The sequence below is a fragment of the Panthera pardus genome, unplaced genomic scaffold, assembly GCF_024362965.1.
Source record: "Panthera pardus isolate Hobbes unplaced genomic scaffold, ASM2436296v1 HiC_scaffold_17, whole genome shotgun sequence".
In the NCBI taxonomy this organism is placed as follows: domain Eukaryota; kingdom Metazoa; phylum Chordata; class Mammalia; order Carnivora; family Felidae; genus Panthera; species Panthera pardus.
This window is the reverse complement of record NW_026526732.1, coordinates 7,717,570-7,735,923: the sequence shown is the minus strand read 5'-3', so window position 1 is coordinate 7,735,923 and position 18,354 is coordinate 7,717,570. Positions and strand designations below refer to the sequence as shown.

The 18,354-nt window shown below is 44.7% G+C and overlaps 1 long non-coding RNA gene across 1 annotated transcript; it reads left to right on the top strand.

Moving 5' to 3' along the window:
• Positions 1-10,078: 10,078 nt before the first annotated feature.
• On the top strand, positions 10,079-16,456 carry LOC128777616 (uncharacterized). Its single transcript, XR_008422824.1, has 2 exons — positions 10,079-10,311; positions 11,648-16,456. It is a non-coding gene; the product is annotated as an uncharacterized LOC128777616 (long non-coding RNA).
• The last annotated feature ends 1,898 nt before the right edge of the window (positions 16,457-18,354 follow it).

Genomic DNA, 18,354 nt, shown 5'->3' with positions numbered 1-18,354 from the left:
TTCAGTAATAAACAGCCCACATCTCTTCTATGCCTTGTCTGGAAGTGGCACCTGTCACTGCCACCCATACCCCACTGACCAGAGCTGCTCACGTGGTGCTGCCTAACTGCACGGGGGCAAGGAAGGCCCAGAAGCAAATAGAATGCCTAGGGGAAACCCCTCCTTTTGTCTCAGCTTCCTGCCGCTGGTTCTGGTGTTGGCCTTAAGAATGCAGAGTAAGGCTTTTCCACACATGCTTTCAAATATTTGAAAAGAGCAGTCACATTACTCTGCCCCAAGTATATAGATCCCCGTATGCACACCCCCTGTGCCCTTCACAGTCTTCTGGTTTTTAGAAAACAAACCCTAATCTTTTGGTCTTTCTTTCTTTTTCTTTTTTAATTTATTTTTTAATTTACATCCAAGTTAGTTAGCATATGGTGCAACAATGATTTCAGGAGTAGATTCCTTAGTGCCCCTTACTCATTTAGCCCATCCCCCCTCCCACAACCCCTCCAGGAACCCTCTGTTTGTTCTCCATATTTAAGAGTCTCTTATGTTCTGCCCCCCTCCCTGGTTTTATATTATTTTTGCTTCCCTTCCCTTGTATTCATCTGTTTTGTATCTTAGAGTCCTCCTATGAGTGAAGTCATATGATATTTATCTTTCTCTGACTGACTAATTTCACTTAGCATAATACCCTCTGGTTCCATCCATGTGGTTGCAGAAGGCAAGATTTCATTCTTTTTGATTGCTGAGTAATACTCCATTGTATATGTATACCACATCTTCTTTATCCATTCATCCATCAATGGACATTTGGGCTCTTTCCATACTTTAGCTATTGTTGATAACACTGCTATAAACATTGGGGTACCTGTGTCCCTTCGAAACAGCATACCTGTATCCCTTGGATAAATACCTAGTAGTGCAATTGCTGGGTTGTAGGGTAGTTCTATTTTTAATTTTTTGAGGAAATCAGACTGTTTTGCAAAGTTGCTGCACCAGTTTGCATTTCCATCAGCAGTACAAAAGAGATCCTCTCTCTCCGCATCCTCGCCAACATCTGTTGTTGCCGGAGTTGTTAATGTGAGCCATTCTGTCAGGTGTCAGGTGGTATCTCATCGTGGTTTTGATTTGTATTTCCCTGATGATGAGTGATGTGGAGCATTTTTTCATGTGTCGGTTGGCCATCTCAATGTCTTCTGTGGAGAAGTGTCTATTCATGTCTTTTGCCCATTTCTTCATTGGATTATTTGGTTTTTGGGTGTTGAGTTTGATAAGTTCTTTATAGGTTTTGGATACTAACCCTTTATCTGATATGTCATTTGCAGATATCTTCTCCCATTCCGTCGGTTGCCTTTTAGTTTTACTGATTGTTTCCTTCTCTGTGCAGAAGCTTTTTATTTTGATGAGGTCCCAATAGTTCATTTTTGCTTTTGTTTCCCTTGCCTCCAGAGACATGTTGAGTAAGAAGTTGCTGTGGGCAAGATCAAAGAGGTTTGTGCCTGCTTTCTCCTTGAGGATTTTGATGGCTTCCTGTCTTACATTTAGGTCTTTCATCCATTTTGAGTTTATTTTTGTGTCTGGTGTAAGAAAGTGATCCAGGTTCATTTTTCTGCATGTCATTGTCCAGTTTTCGCAGCACCACTTGCTGAGGAGACTCTCTTTACTCCATTGGATATTCTTTCCTGCTTTGTCAAAGACTAGTTGGCCATAGGTGTGTGGGTTCTCTATTCTGTTCCATTGCTCTGAGTGTCTGTTTTTGTCCATGGTCTTTCTTTCTATGACTTAGTTTCTTATCCCCTTGTCAGCCCAGTTACCCTTTTCCTGATATTTCTCTGCCTCATTAATGTCACTTAATAGTACCCAAAACGTCTTTGTATTTAAAAAGATGTTTATAATATTTATTTTCTGTTTCATTCAATCCGGCCTTGTATTCTTGAAGGCAGGGCGTGTATCTTCTTCTTCTTGATATCCTTTGCACACACCTTCCTTCCCAGCATGGCACATGGCCGCCCAGATGGCTGCATGGATTGTAGACTTGTGTTTCTCATTGATTCAAGGCCAATTTGAGAAGCCGTATCCTGGAGCCGTGACCAATAATCAGTTCATAAAAATACTATAACTGTCTTATGATATGATTGCTCAAGCCACGCAATCACATCCAGGGTCTGTGTTTCAGCTCCTCAGTGCTTTCTGCTGCTACCTGCTTTCCCATCGGTCTGGTGAGCCCTGGGCTGCCTGCGGGAAGTAGACGGCGTAGGAGGACAATGTTCCTGAACTGATAATGGGCGTGGAAGTCTTCAGTCTCTGCTGATTTAGAATGGGGACAGGAATAGACTCCTGGCGGCTCTATTCTCCAACTCCTCATAGGATGCTTAGATGGGAGAAGTTGCCTCAATCCGTCTTGTGCTCCCTAAACCTAAAAGCTTTCCTCTTTGCCACCCTATTCCCGCCCCCAGGGGCTTCACTCTCCCACAGAGGCAGAGAGTGACAAAGGGCCAGAGGGCTCTGCAGGACCTCTTCACAATGCTTCTGACGGAAAGGTTCACGGTGGTGGCATTTGAGAAGGTTTATGGAACAATGCACAGTGGACTTCTGTATTACCTATGACCTATGCTTTATTTGTGTTCAAAACCTGTTTAAAATGCTAGGTAGAAAATACGTGTACCTCACAACCCATAAGTGCCATGCTAAAGACCTGTGTGGTTGCTGGTCGTGTGCGCCAGAGCTGGTCACACGTACGGCAGCTCGTCACACACGTGATTACTAGGCACACGTGTATGATGGATCCTTGTCTGGATCCAGAGACGTGAGCTGTTCAAACAGGTTAGATGCAGACTTTTGTCGGGACACTCATGGATATTAAAGCTTAAACTTAACGTGTTCTTTAACGTACCTAGGAGTTTCCAAATACACTTTCAGCCTCTGCCGTCTCCTGACCTCCCTCACCTTCGTGATTGAATATGAAGAGCCAATTGTTCCGGACTGAGGCCACAAAGCCTCTCTTGAACCCAGTGAAATCGGACCCATATCCAACTGCCACTCATTAAATGCGTGATAAGCAAATCTGAAAAAGTCAACAATTCCGTGTGGCACCCTAAAGGTATTTTCCAGCGTTATTCCCAAAACACGTTTTTATTCCAAGTACTGTGAGCAGGCCTCGCAATTAACTAATTTCCAGCCAAGTCTGAAATATCAAAGGTTGCTCCCCAGAGATGGCAGCGTGTAAAAGAATGGGGGCTCTTGTTTTAAAATTCAGCTGTGTTGATTTTTACAATTTCAGGACTGGAAAACGGCCAAAAGCCTGGATTAACCTTCTTTTCAATCTTTCCTGAGAATTCTCTTCTTTCCAGGATGCCAATCAGATTCCAAGAACTCATGCTAATTCCGTTGTGCCTGAGGGAGGCACGCTGCTGTCAGTAGGGTTAACTGCAACGCCCAGGGGTGAGGGATGGAAAGAGCCAAAGTCAACTGTTTAACCCAAGCCGGAGGCATCTGTTTCACCTGGTGTCACAGTCAAGTTCAGGACCACCCTGAAAAGAGGAAGGAAGTTCCAACATGCAACCGCTGCTTGGGGCTAAGCCCCCGACTGCTTGGTTTTCAGCCCATTCTCTTGATATTTTGGTTCCTGTTACCCGGGCCTTCAGATTTATAGGTTGGAATCCTAATAGCCGTGGCTTTGTGTCTCCATTCCCACCTCTGGACCCTTCTCGCGTCCGGCCAGAGGACTCTGTCTCCCGCGTGCCCCAGCTCTGAGGACAGGCTCTTCGGGGCTGTGCTTCTCAGGGTTAAAATGCTTGCTCTCATCACTTAGCACATTGCAGAGAAAACTCAGATACAAGACATTTATGATATGATTTAAACCAATTTGAATATACCTTAAGAAAAGGCGCACTGTTTGAAGTACAAAAACTGAAATCTATTCAGAAATGGCATTAGTAAACTTTTGTATGCAAATTCACAATATGTAAAGATGCAGATAGAATTTTGCAATGACAGTTTTTTGTTTTTGTTTTTGTTTTTGTTTTTTTGCAGCACAGCTATAGGCCCAGATTTCAAACAGAGTAGAGGTTGGGATCATGCACACACTACAAATCGGTAAATCCTTAGAGGTAATCTAATCCCCCCAGCCCCCAAAAAGTAGTCTCTTTCATTCATTTCTTGGTAGCAATATTAAATCCGGTAAAGACTGTATTCCTCTGGCCATAATTAAAAGTCTATATATAAACAAAGACATTTCCATAAAAGCCAACCGTCAAAACATATGAAACCTCTAAAATGTTGATATAATGGAAACCCCTCTCCAGTATTTGCTAAATACATGTTTTTCCTCTCCTGACATCAGGTAAACAACTCCAGTTGCCTACGTCTGGGTTTAACATTACAAGACCTGGAGTCAAAGTACCAAAACACAGTCACCTCTGATCTTCTCTGGATTCATGGGTTATTTTTAAGATAAATACTAACTATATAACAAAGTAAGATCAAAACGCTGTATCTGGTTAACTAATTATTTGGGATATACAATCTCCCACATCTTAGAAGGCGATAAAAAATGGTTATCAACTTCCCCTACTCAAGAATGCCAGATAAGTTAGGCAGGTACCCCTCCCCCCACGAGGGCGGCACATGGTGACTTCTTTCCAAAGAGCAGAGAGTGGAAGGGGGAAAAGAGAAACTTTACAGTGGGGAGGCCCGATGAACACGAGTGAGGTGGTCAAGGTCAACGTCAACGGTGATAAGGCCCCTTGGTATGATGTGAAGAGAAGGGCACTTCATCTGTGGTCTTCCTCCTTCACATCCATAACTGTGGTCTAACTGTGGGGAAAATGTCAGACAGACCCCAGTTGCTGGATTTCCTGCAAAATACCTGACCACTACTCGAAACCGTCATCAAAAACAAGGAACGTGAGGAACTGTTCCAGCCATAAGGTACCCAAGGACATGTGAGGACCAAAGGTAATATAGTATCCAGGATGGGATCCTGGAATGGAAAAAGGACATTAGGAAATCTGAATAAAGTATGAGCTTTAGTTAATAATAATGCATCAACGGTTGTTCGTTATTTGTGACAGACATACAATACTGATGTAAGATGTGAATGAAGAGGGGAAAATAGGTTTGGGGGATATGGCAACTCTGTATTATCTTCACAACTTTTCTGTTAAGTCCAAAACTATTTTAAAATAAAAATTAATTTAAAAAAGGCCATTAACAGACCACCCAGAGGAGCCAGTATGGCTTTCTTTACTATCTGTTGTGCCATTTAACAATCTGATTCCAGGCCACCCCTGCTTCGGTTCTCTCACTCAGATTCCCTACCTGGTGACCTTTCTCTGGACCTTCCTTGAGGACCAAAGCATCTCCTAAAACATCTTTTATGTTGTTCTGCATATCTGGCACCAGGCCTGAAGCTTGCTCGAGTCATTGGAATCCGTGTCCAGCCCAGAACAGAGTCCCACGCAGGTGCAGTAGAAGACATTAGCCTTCTCAACACCTGCCTCGTATCTGTCTTTTGTGCCTTATGTGTCTCCCTGTGGTTTTTCAGCACAGAAGCTGTAAATTCCAGCCACCAGCTCCACGTGCCAGCCACAGCGATACCAGCCTTGCAGTCTGGAGGCAAAGTGGGGGAAGCTTCGCAGGGGTCAGCCCCAGGGGAAGAGAGGGCAGTAGGGGCCGGTGGACAGGTCCACTGTTGGGTAGTCACGTGGTGGCAGCAGCATCGTTGGCCAACCAGTTCTGTAGCAAGCTTTGTTCCCAGACGTGAAGCCCTCAACCTGGTCCTCCAGCCTTCCTGGCAATACTGAAGCCACATGGCGTTGCATAAAATTGTCTCTTGAAAAAGGACACACACGCATAAGACTGCACAAATCTTAAGACTATACTTTGATGGATTTTCACGAAGGGGATCAATCCTTACCAGCATTCATATCAATAAACAAAGCCCTAGAAACCCTTCATTTCCCGTCAGGTGCCTTGGCAGTCACTGGTGCCCCTAGAAGGAAATCACTATCCTGACTTCTCACACCGTTCATTAGTTTTGCCTGTGTTTCGAATGTTAAGAAGGTGGAATCGTGGTGTTGGGCTTCTTCATTTTGCAGTTGAGAGGCCTCCGTGTTCCGTGTTGTTGTCGGTCATTCACTCTCATTCAGATGCTGTTTCCCACTGGAGGAATATACGTATCACAATCCCTGTGTCCATTCCACTGGGCACGGACATGTGGCTTGGGTCCAGACGTGGCTCCTACGAATAGGGCTGTCGTGAACATTGTTGTACATGTCTTGGAGGCCAGTATTTAAAGACAAATACGTTTTCTGTTTTTCCTATGTCAGTTAAAATGAGTTTTCATTGTTTTTAACTAGAAGCTCTGAGGGGGGCCTGGGTGGCTCAATCAGTTAAGCATCCGACTCTCGATTTCGGCTCAGGTCATGATTCTCACTGTTCGCGAAATCGAGACTCACATCAGGCTCTGCGCTGTCAGACTCTCTCTGGGACTACTCTCTCTCTCCCTCTCTCTCTCTCAAAATAAACAAGTTAATTTTAAAAAAAGAGCTCTGATATCCAGAAACATCAGTGTTGTTACATCTCCAGATGCTCTGGCCATTTCAAAGCTGAAAAGCTAAAGACGCTTCGGACAGTGAAGGTAGAGTGACACGGTGGTGTTAAATGTGAGGATTCTTTTTATGATGACAGTTCCGGAGCGTGATCTATTGTTTGTGTTTTAAGTTTTATTTTAATTCCAGCATAGTTACATACAGTATAATGTTAACGTTGGAGGTGCCATATAGTGATTCAACAGTTGCATACATCACTGAGTGATCCTCATGACAAGTGCCCTCCTTAATCCCCGTCACCTATTTCCCCGATCCCCTCCCCTCTGGTAACCATCAGTGTGTTCTCTATAGTTGAGTCTGTGTCTTGCTTTGTCTCTCTGCCTCTTATTTTTTTCCCTTTGTTCATTTGTTTTGTCTAAAGTGCTATCCTTATATTTAAACTTTGATATTGATTTTAAAGGTCATTTTGTATCTGCTCCTGCTTTTTTCTTTTTTAATATTTACTTCATTTTAAGAGGAAGAGAAAGAGAGTGTAGGGGAGGGGCAGAGAGAGAGGGAGACAGAGAATCCCAAGCAGGCTCCAAGCTGTCAGCACAGAGCCTGTTGTGGGGCTCGAACTCACGAATCGCGAGATCATGACCTACACCAAAGTCAGATGCTTAACCAACTGAGCCACCCAGGCACCCCTGCTCATGCTTTTTTTTTTTTTTTTTTTTTTTTTTTTTTTTTTTTATCTTACAAAGTTTTTTGGCCAAAAGCAATACATTTCTACCTTGATCAGATGATGCCAGTCTTTAACAGGATAAAAAAAGTTACGAACAGCCGTGTCCTTTACCCATCTCTACTCAAGAAACTGTATGTGTTCCTGTTCCAGTGTCCATCAGATCAACACTGGACATTGTACCACATTTTAGATTCACTTTGTTGTGAATCTGAAACAATCGAGTCTGAGTCTTAAAAATAGTGTATGTCTTGAAGAGCTTAATCCAATGTCCAACGATGGTGGCTGATTAATTAAACTGATATTTGCATTATAAAGAAATACTGGAGTAAGCTGTGAGAGCACTTTTAAAACAAGGTGCAATTGGGCCAGTACTTTGATTTTCTTTGGCTCAGCTTGAAAGACGTAAGAGAAAGGAATCAGAGTAGCAGACTGGCTCAGGGAGGTAGCGATTGCATTTTGTTGGTGGTGACAAGAATCGTTCATACGGTAGATTAAAACGGACTATTTTAAGGGCTTGGTCTTTTTCCAAGTAATAAGTGCCCACGTTGTTATAACCCAGCGATTTGTTATGAATGATTTTTAGTGCTGTCAAGACACTGAAGTTGAGTTATTGTTTATTCGTATCGCTGCAGGTCAGGTCTGCAAGGAAACAGCTGTATTTTATAATTTGTTAGCAGGTAGATTAGAATGATGTTAATACTTAGCTCTTTCTCTGTGTGTTTTATAGTGGAAAGAACTTCGGAGTCAAATATACATGGATTCATATCCTGGTTCATTGGCTTTGTGACCTTGAGTCACGTAGTGACGTAGGTAATGTCTCCCAAGCCTCAGGTCCTACAAATGAAAATGGGTTAGTGAAACACTTATTTCCAGGGTGTTCAGAAGGCTTAGATGAAATAATGCATATAAAATGCCTACACCGTGCTTAGCGTGAAGTAGCTAATAAATACTAATTTCAGCAGCAAATTCTACTGGATTTAATTAATTTATTTTTTTTGATATTCATCTTCTTTCTCTGCTTCAGACATCTTCCTTAACTTAATTCCTAGATGTTTCTTCATTGATTAGCGTATTACGTGATTTTACTTGTCTGTACTGGGCAAAGCAAACCTTCAGGTGTCATCCCTGACCACACCGCTTAGGGATCCTGCCCCCTCATGGGTCCTTGCTGGTGCCACATCACTCCCATCCCACTCCGCCCTCGAAGCCACAAACAGTTGGGCCACAGTTGGCCATCCGACTCAAGAGAAACAAATCCGTGAGCTGGCCAGTGACAAACGGTCTTCAAAATTGGGTTGGGCCAAAACAGTGATGTCTGTAGGGAATATGAATGGGTGAATGCTGGGGTAGCAGCTAAAAGGATGTCATGAGTGAGAGTCAGGGCCATGCGGTCTGAGACTGTAAGAGAGAAAAGCTGTGATTAGTAGAGGAAGCGGCCAGGAGACAGAACGGCGGGAGAGCCGGGAGAGGCCAAGCCCTCGTGGGCCCTGCATGAGTCCCCAGGCCTGTTTCGTACCTCAGGTTCCATTTCCATTTTCCTTGTGTCCTTACGATAAGCCCCACTTTTCCTGAGTTGATTAAAGCATGCTTCTGTTCCTTGCAGCCAAAACAATCTGAATAGAAACTCTCTGCTGGGCATACAGAAAACACAGCCCTCCAGTGAAAACTATAACTCGCTCGTGCCAGGTCTCCTGGGAACCTTCAAAATCACTGGCTTTGAGGGGGTAATTAAGGACACTATAGCATGAAGAATGAGGTGTCTGTCATTTAAAGGTTAGGCTTAAGACCATGGTATTTTTAGAATCAGATATAATGTCAGAATGGAGAATAGGGAGGGGGTGGAGCCAGTGACCCCGCACGGATTCCTGATGAATGAGCTTCAGTAAGCCATGTCTCTACCTACCTGCCTGTGTGGTCACAGGGAGAGAGCATGGAGAACCTGGGCTGAACGATGGTGGCTGAGCGAATGCATAACAACGTTACGTGGCAGAGAGTCTCAGACATTCATTTGAGATCAGTCTATGTCAGGGCCAGATGTTGGGGGGAGGACGGGAAAGTGACAGCACTGAACAAAACACGAGTGCCTTTTGCTCGTGTGTTTGCTAACAGCCCATGTGTCAAATTTGATGAAATGCATTCGTGAGCCCCTGCCAGACGTTCAAGAAAGCAGCTGTGAGTTCTCATCCTGTGAACTCGATGAGCCACCCGAACAATTTAGCTGATGGTGCTGAGTATCAGTTTATGCTGAGACAGGGTGTGGGCTGCCTCCTTCCGTGGGCCATTTGCCTTTTGGACAGCTCGCGGGAACACGTGTAGAGATACAGAGGGCATGTAGGGCATTTTAGGAGAAGCAGGAGTCTGCAGTCAACGCTGACACATTTATGCATCCACTCAGAGTTCTAAGTGGTTTGAACTATTTTTTCTAATTTATTTTACTCATTTGATCTTTGCTAGATAGGTTTCTTTGCAAATACTTGCTTAGCACCTGCTCTGCAAAGTCCAGCAGAGAGTTTCCAGTTAGTATTTGTAACATTTTTCTCCACTTTGCATTTCTTCCATTACGAACTCTCTCAGGTCAGGGATTTTGTCTTTTCCGTTTGTGAATCCCAGTGTTGGGGGGTGGGGAGCGGCCAGTGCCTGGCTCACAAAAAGAGCTCAAAATACAGCTACTGAATTAATAACTTTGTGATATGTTGATCTTCAAAAGGAATTCGATCCTTTAAAGTTGGTTTTACATAATTGAAGCAGAGAGCATTTAGAAAGTGAATGCACAAAGCATCTGAGTTCATATGCTGGCTCCCGTGTTTATTAGCCGTACCCCGACGGGGACCTGACCTCCGAGCCTCGATCCTAACCTGTACGATGAGGAAGGATGGAGTGTGTATGAGGTTCCTGGAACAGAGTGGTGCTGGTGGTCACCGATACAAGCATTCTAAGAGCGGAATGGTTGAGAAGGAGGATTTTAGAATCAGATCAGATCTCCGCTCGACCACTGTCTTGCTGTGTGGCCCATGTAAGGCATATGGCACTCTGCTTCGCACACAGCGGGTGAGTGATAAATTAGTATCATTATGAATAATAAAAGACAATTATCATTATGGCTGTTACTAGTATTAAATTACTTCTCTAAAAGGACGTACAAAACAGAGATATTCAAATCCATTTGGAAGGAGGAGAAATAAATTTTAGAGGACCTCAGAACGAGAAGATCTCTATAATCGAGCACCAAATTTAGCTTTGGGTTTCCTGGCAACTAATGCAACAATAAGAAATACAACAGTTTATGTAATTTTTTTTTTATCAGTTATAACTAGTCAACCAGTGCTGCGCTGTCTAATATGGTAACCAGTAGCCACGTGGGGCTGTGATTGAGTCTTTGAAAAGTGGCTCGTCTAAACTGAGATGTGCTATAAAAGTAAAATACGCTGGATTGTGAAGACTTAGTATGAAAAAGTATATATCTCATGAATAAAGTTTTATATTGATTACATGTTGAGGTTATGGTATTTTGGTTATTTGGACTAAATAAAATATATTTATTATTAAAATTGATTCTACCTGTTTCTTTTTATTTTTTTTGATGTGGCTGATTAGAAACTTTATATATGGTGCACCTTTGTGACTTGCATTATATCTCTAGAGAGGATGCTAAACTTTTTTTACTCTCACTATTTTAAGTGGAACTTATATAACTTATATTTTATGTTCATATGAAATATGTAATATGTCATTATATAATTACATTATAATATCACTGTATAAATATGTAATATAATGAAATATTTAATATCAAGTATATAGTATTAACGTATAAATACGTAATCATATACAATATAGTTCATAGTAAACTAAATATAAAGTATATTATATATTGAGTTCAGCAAAGAACGTGGTCACCATCAGAGCATAGAACAAGTAACAATTTGAGATACACGTTAGAGATCTGGCTTTATCACGATTATATTCACTGAGATGTTTTGAGGCAAATATGAAAGATTTCAATGATCCTTCGTATCTCTGCCTGCGTTGTACCACCGGATGGTCTGGGGCCTTGGGGTTAGCTTTTTATGTTTGTCAGAAATTGGCTCCAAATACAAACAAGACTGGTTATGACTGGTTGTGATGTGAAAATAGATACCCTATTAACTTTCGCCTTTGGAGACCCCAGCTCATAACTAATCCTGACTACTGATACTGATTACATCTAGGTCATTCTCTATGAGATGCCCGGAAGCTAACAGTTGCCCTGGAGCTGAGCGGGCCTCAGTGAAGACTGAGCCCTATGCTTTTTTTTTTTTTACCTGAGTATTAATTCAGTCTTTTCCACGTGCTAGTTGCTGAGGAGGATGCAAAAGAAATGTAAATGTGTGTTTTGGTCCCCCAGAAGATCGCCATCCAGCTCGGGGACAAATGCACCGGAGGCCATCACGTCAGAAGCAAAGGCAGTGCCCAGGGAAGTGGCAGAATGAGGCACGAATACAGGAGCCCAGGAAGGGAGAGGCGGGCCACCTGGGGAGGCTGAGGCTGAGGACTTTGTCACAGAGGAGGTGGGGCTTGGGCGGGAGCCAGCAGGATGGGCAGGAGGTAAGCAGACCTTACTGCCTGACATTGTTACTTAATTGTTACCCACACTCGTCTTATCTCCCAGCCAGATTGCACAGTCTCAGGGGAGAGTGACCTTTCCCTCCATAACCGGCACAGAGCCGTGCACACAGTAAGTGACTAATAATCTCCCCTGGAATGAGGTTGTCAAGAGGTTAATCTGCAAGGATTGAAATTGCTAATGTTGATAATGGGACCTCTCTTTAAAAAACCTTAAAAAAAATGTGTTAATTGTCCTGTAAACCTTTCGTATCATCATGATAAAGCCGGAGATTTGTTTCCAGTGCTTATCTTAAACGATTGTGCTGTGCTCTGAAGTTGGCGGTGTTCTTAACCTCCACATGAGCATTTTTTTAGAAAACAGCTTTTGTCTCCATCTCAAGAGCCACTTTTAGGGAGGGGGAGGCTGATTTGCTAGGCACGTCCTAGAGAAACTGGCTGAGGAGTTGTTTTTTTAAAAAAATTTTAATAATTAGATGAGATCATTGAATTTGGAAGCCTGATAGCTGCGGGCAGTGGACCCTGGACACCAGATGTAAGCGTGTTGAGACGTGTGTGTGTGGTGTCCATTCCAGCAGAGTACGTGGCTGAGGGACTCCCTGTCCTGCCTACCTTGCCGGACTCGGGGAACAGAGGGGCGATGGGGCGGGGAGCAAGGAAGGACCTGGGGAAGCTTGCATGGGGAGGACGGGGGTGTGCCTTATTCCTCCGTTTTCACTTGAACTAGCCACTTCCGTTTCATTATCGCTAAGCACCTTGGTTTCAGTGTTTTCCAAAGAGGAAATGGGAGCAAACCCAGCACCCAGATACAGTGACCACAACACTCTCCCACACATCTGCCCTCGCGTGGCCGGGGTGTTTGGCCGGTTCATAAACACGCCATGGTGATGACCTAATAATAACAGAAGTGTCACGACCTGGCAGGCGGCAGGGGACATGAAGACGTTTGGCCTGAAATCCTCTGACGTGTCCAAGGCTCACACTCGGCTTCTGCTTTTCACCCAGTTCCCCAGCACCCAGCGGAACGGGACCCGGGAGGCGCTGTGACTGGGGATCTGGTATGAATGAATCACGGCAGAGACTGCCAACCGAGAGGGAGATTTACGGTCTCCAGCCTTGAGTTCTCCAAGTTTCAGACGTGGACAGGGGCTAAAAGTCTCTCCTGACGTGGCCCGGGCTGCAGGCCCAGGCAGACGTCGTCACTCCCTCTGTGCTGCTGCTAGGGAACCGCAGCGACTTCTCAATGACGTTTAATCCGTCCTCTTGTTGTGATCCTTTGTGTCGCACCGAGATTCTAAAATTAAGACTGGAAACTGAGAAGAATACCTTCGGGGCCCTCCAGCCGCCACCACGTTTGCACACAAAGCACGGACTGACATTTGAAATCCTTTACTTTCTAATTCCCAGCCAGGGGCTCACCCTTATCACCACGGCGTCCGGACGGTGTCTGAGCCCCAACCCTGCACGCAGCTCTGCTCCCTGTCTTGCCTGTCCCCCAGTGCCCAACACCCTTTCCACCTGTGGCATCCGCTTGGGCTCAGGGCCCTCCAGTGCCCCTCCTGCCTGAAGCTGTTGCTCAGCAGTTTCCTTCCAGAAAGGCCCACACGTAGTGCTTTATGCCAGACGTGTTTGGTGAGATGGACACTTTTGACCGGTCTAGATCTGCAGTCAGTGGGTCGGCACGACGTCTTAAACTCGCTTTGCTGCACCAAGGGGATTTGTTTCAAATAGAGATGCCTGGGTCCTACCCCCATGGGTTCTCATTCACGGATTCCTGGATGGGGCCCAGTGATTTGCGTTTCCATGTAGAGCTTCCAGTGCTGGGGGTAGAAAGATCCTCTTTGGAGAAACACAAACCTAAGATGTACCAACCTGCCCCTGCCTCCTCTCTCCTGATCCTTTCCTATTTAGCCCTCTCTCTGTGCCGGCCTCAATGAGATCCCTATGTGATGGTTAATTTTATGTGACAGCGTCGCTGGGCTGCACTACCCAGATAGGTGATCAACATTATTCTGAATGTTTCTGTGAAGGTGTCTGGGATTAGATAATACTCAAATTGGTAGACTTTGAGGAAAGCGATTGCCTTCCATAGCGTGGGTGGGCCTCATCTAATCAGTTGCCGGCATGCATAGAACAAAAGCCTGACCTCTCCTGAGTGTGAGGGAATTCTGTTGGAAGATGGCCTTTGGATTTCATCTGTAACACTTGCTCTCCCCTGGGTTTCCAGTCTGCCAGCCCACAGTGCAGACTTTGGACTTGTTAACCTCCTTAATCTTGGAAACCAATTTCTTAAAATCTTTCTCTCTCCGTACACACACACACCCACCCACATACATTTTTCTCATTTTTCTTATCGGCTCTGTTTCTCTGCTCTCTGATACACCCTGTATCAGAATTTGAACTCCACTCCTTCTCACTGCAAAGTATATATAGTCAACCCCCATGCCAGAATCTCCCAGAACAAGGCCTAAACCTATCTGAACAACCCAGAAGCCCTTAAAAATGCATGTTCCCAGTCTTCCTCCCGAGGCTCTGACCCAGCAGAGCCTGGTGGGCCATGAAGTCTGCACTTACAGAATTCTTGGTGATATTTCGGTATGTGACCCTAATTCGTCTCAGCATGTGAGTTGCAATAGGGTAGAGCATGGTGAAAGGCACCGAAGTACGTAAGAACCAATCCGTCTAGCAAGGAGTCTACAATGCAAGTGAGGACTCCCATTGTGCAGTGTTTTGGAGTGACAAGGACCACCATGACCCGTTGCATGGGGTTGAACACGGTCACCCTTAAATTCACGTTCTTGCCAGAACCTCAGAGTATGACCCTGTGAGAAATAGGGTTGTTACCAATGTAATTAATTAAGGTGAGGTCCTACTGGAGCAGGGTGGGCCCTTAATCCGTTATGAGTGTCGTCCTTAGGAGAAGAGACCACAGAGACAGACAGAAGACAGCCACGTGGCGGGAAGCCGAGTTGCTGGCTGCCACCAGAATCCATGACAGTGACATGGAACAGACTCTTCCTCTGAGCCCCAAGAAGGAAGCAACTTTGCTGACCCCTCGATTCTGGACTTCTGGCCATCAGAAGTGTGAGAGAATAAATTGTTGCCTTAAGCCCTGCTGTTTGTGGTACCTGGGGATTATGGAGGCCCTGGGATACTCCTACACCCAGCTGCCTATAAACAACTAGAAAATCGGTCAGAATACCTTGAGCCACTGTTTGCAGGCACTGGATGACTGGCAGCACAGGTCTGTGACCCATGGGGGGAGGCAAAAAACAGGGTGGGGCAGCACCCTTGTGAACACCCAATGCAGTCAAGGCTATGCTGGAAAGTTCTGTGTTTGCAGGGCCTCTTGGGTCCCCACTGGGCGACATTTCCCGTGAGGACCAGCGGCTGGTTATCCAGACCTCTGTATTCCCAGCTTGAGGCCACGCAATGTTGTTCAGATTGGGCCCTGAGTAAATCATTGAGGAATACTCTTAGACCGTGTTTCCTAAGCCATCCTGCGGTTGAAGGTTGGGGTCCGTGACCGTGGTTCTGACCCTGGCTGGACATTAGAATCACCTGAGCAATTTTCTCAGCCTGTGGATGCTGGGGACCTGTCCCAGACCAGTTAATCTCAGATGTAGAAGAGGGGTGGGATCCAAGCATTAATGTGTTTAAGACGTCCCCAGGTAGTTCTGCCCTGCAGCCAAACGGAAGACCCATTGATCTAGATCTTAACTTTCCAAACTTCTTTTAATAATCCTGCTCAAACCTAATGTAAACTGATTTTTTCCCCCACAGGTGACTTATTCCTCCACTCTACTAGAAGTGCATTCTGCCCTGAATTATCCCAAGCAGGTGGCATTTTGTTTCATGGCTATGGTCATGTTGGTGTCCTCCCACCCAGACCAGGCACTTTTTGCTTTGGCTTTCGAATTCTGTGATTAGTTTAAGCAAAACTACTGTAATCGGATCTGAATTGTCAAGTAAACCATTGTCAGAAAGATCTTCCTGTGGAGTCATTGCTAGCCTACACTACCCAAGTCTGAAGTGGAGGGGACAGGATGATGAATCTGGAAAAAAGCTTTTGAAGACTTTTTTGTTGCCATTTTTGGGGAGAACCACACAATAGCTGTTCTCAAATGTTGAACTTTTATTTTGCTTTGTCTTAGATAGAACATTGGGTAGAAGTATTAAGGAGGCAGGTTTGGAATTATTATAAACATTGATTTTCAAAGAATAAGAGTTGTCAAAATACAGAAGAGACTGTCTTGTGAAACTGACAAATTCAAGCCTTGGACATGTCTGTACTTAATGAAGAGAAAAATCTTGCTCTGAGAAGACGGTTAGATAGGTGGCTTTGAAGAATGGTTTTAATTCAAAGGTTTCCTGTTGCAAAACTACTCTGAAAATGTACACTTCAGAAGGATAGGTCTTTGACTTCTGGGAACTTATTTCTGGCCTTTGGTTATAAGTCTGTTGGCTCAAAATTTTTCCGATGTGCATCAGAGTCGTATCTCAATAAAAATCAGTGTTTTAAACTCCATTTTAACATTTATCCATCACTATTGGTCTTTTACTTCAACCAGAATAAAGTCAGAACCTTTTATTTGTTGGTGTGTAAGTGTATATATACAAACAACCAAAGGGGTCATTAAGATTCTTCACTGTCAGTCTAAAAATCCAGGTTATTTCTGTTCCGTTCTTCTGTTTTGTGACTTGAAGCCTCACAGGATATGAAATAACATTGCTTTTACCCCTCATATTGAATGCCTGTTTTTTATGTAACTTTTCGTCTTTACTTGTGTCCACCTTGATTGTCTCTGACCCTTTAGAACGTCTGTTATACTTTAAAAAGCTGCCTTATGATGCTCCTTAGAGTCTTGAGTGATTTTTATCCAAGGCTTATTTCCCCAACTGGATCCATCCGTGTCTCCGTCTGTCCATATGTTCACTCATCCATCCAGTTCGTTTTTTCAACGGACATTTTACTGAACATGTACTACGAGCGGTGTGTTATTTTAGGTCCGGAAGAGACAGCAATAGCAAGAAGTATTTCCCGCTCTCTAGAAGGTCACAGGCGAGGAAAGACACATGTAATCAACCGAACGTATAGATGCAGATAGGGAGGTAGTGCTAAAGTGAGGATTTGCCCAAGATGTTACCGGGACAGGGGCGCCTGGGTGGCTCAGTAGGCTGAGCATCTGACTTTTGATTTTGGCTCAGATCATGATCCTAGGGTCCTGGGATTGAGCCCTGTGTTGGGCCTCACACTGACAGCAGGGAGCCTGCTTGGGATTCTCTCTCCCTCTCTCTTTGCCCCTCCCCGAGTCAACCCCCCGCCCCCAAATAAGTAAACTTTTTAAAAAAATTTTAAAAAGATGTTACGGGGACATTAAGGCACCGCCCAGTTGTCAGGTTAGGACAGACGGGTGGTGGAGCTCAGAGATGTCTTTCCAGAGTGGTTTGGGAGAACCTTCATCTGCGTTTGCAAGGAGGAGTGACTTTGGCAGAAGAAAGCGAGGAGCAGAAGCCTCGGGCAGAGGGTCCAGGAGCTCGTCGCTGGTGTCATCCACTCCGTGTCCTGTGTGAAGTCCACGTGTAGGGACTGAAGGGATCTGAAATTCATTTGGGAAGTGCACTTGCAGGGGCATGGTTCTCTAAAGCTGGCACCTGGACGTCTGAAAGCGGAACGGAAGGGAGAGGATCTGGCAAGGTCTGTAGACGTTTTGGTGGGGAAATGAGAGCGCTGTTTGGCTAGCGAGAAGGGTGGGCTCCCCTGGGGATTTAAATGCTCAAAGCTCAGGTTGGCGGGACCCTGGAGAGCTGAACTGAGACTGCTGAGCAGGGCTGAAGAAGTGTATGCTCTCTTGACTTCTACTGTCTGCACTTCCAGAAGGAAATCGGGTGAAGGGCTCTTCCCTCTGTGCATCTCTGGAGCACACGCCCCCTTCTCTGGCCTGACTTTTCACATGTTGGAGTACAATTCCTTTCCCTCTATTGTTCTCATTCATACTCCTGTAACCATTGAAAAGGAGAGTGACCTTTTTATCCATCGTTTAATGATTCCTTTGTACAGAGGAGAACGTCTGAAATAAGGGATGATTGGTGTCCGGCTGGACAAATAACAAGAACAGGCAAATCACCCCTCAGAAAACCCAGGGGAGATTTTACCTAACTCCTCAAGGGCAAAGCTTCAGTGTTCCAAGGACTAATTATCTTCTGTACGTATCCAATATGTTTTGTGTTTTACTAGTCAGAAATAGATGTCACTGTATCACTATGGAAAACAAAAGACCTATGTGTGTAATGCTCAGTTTAGCTTTTCTTCAATAGGAGTGAAGCTTTTATTGCTGTTTCTGAGCTGGACTTCCGTGGCATGTGCCAGAGTGGAAATAAGTCAGCCCTCCCTGGTCATGAGCAGATGAGGATGTCTGGGCTTTTGTGTTTCTGCCTCTGCAGAGCTGGGCAGGGCTCCAGGGAGCCACTGGAGAGGAGAGGGAATGG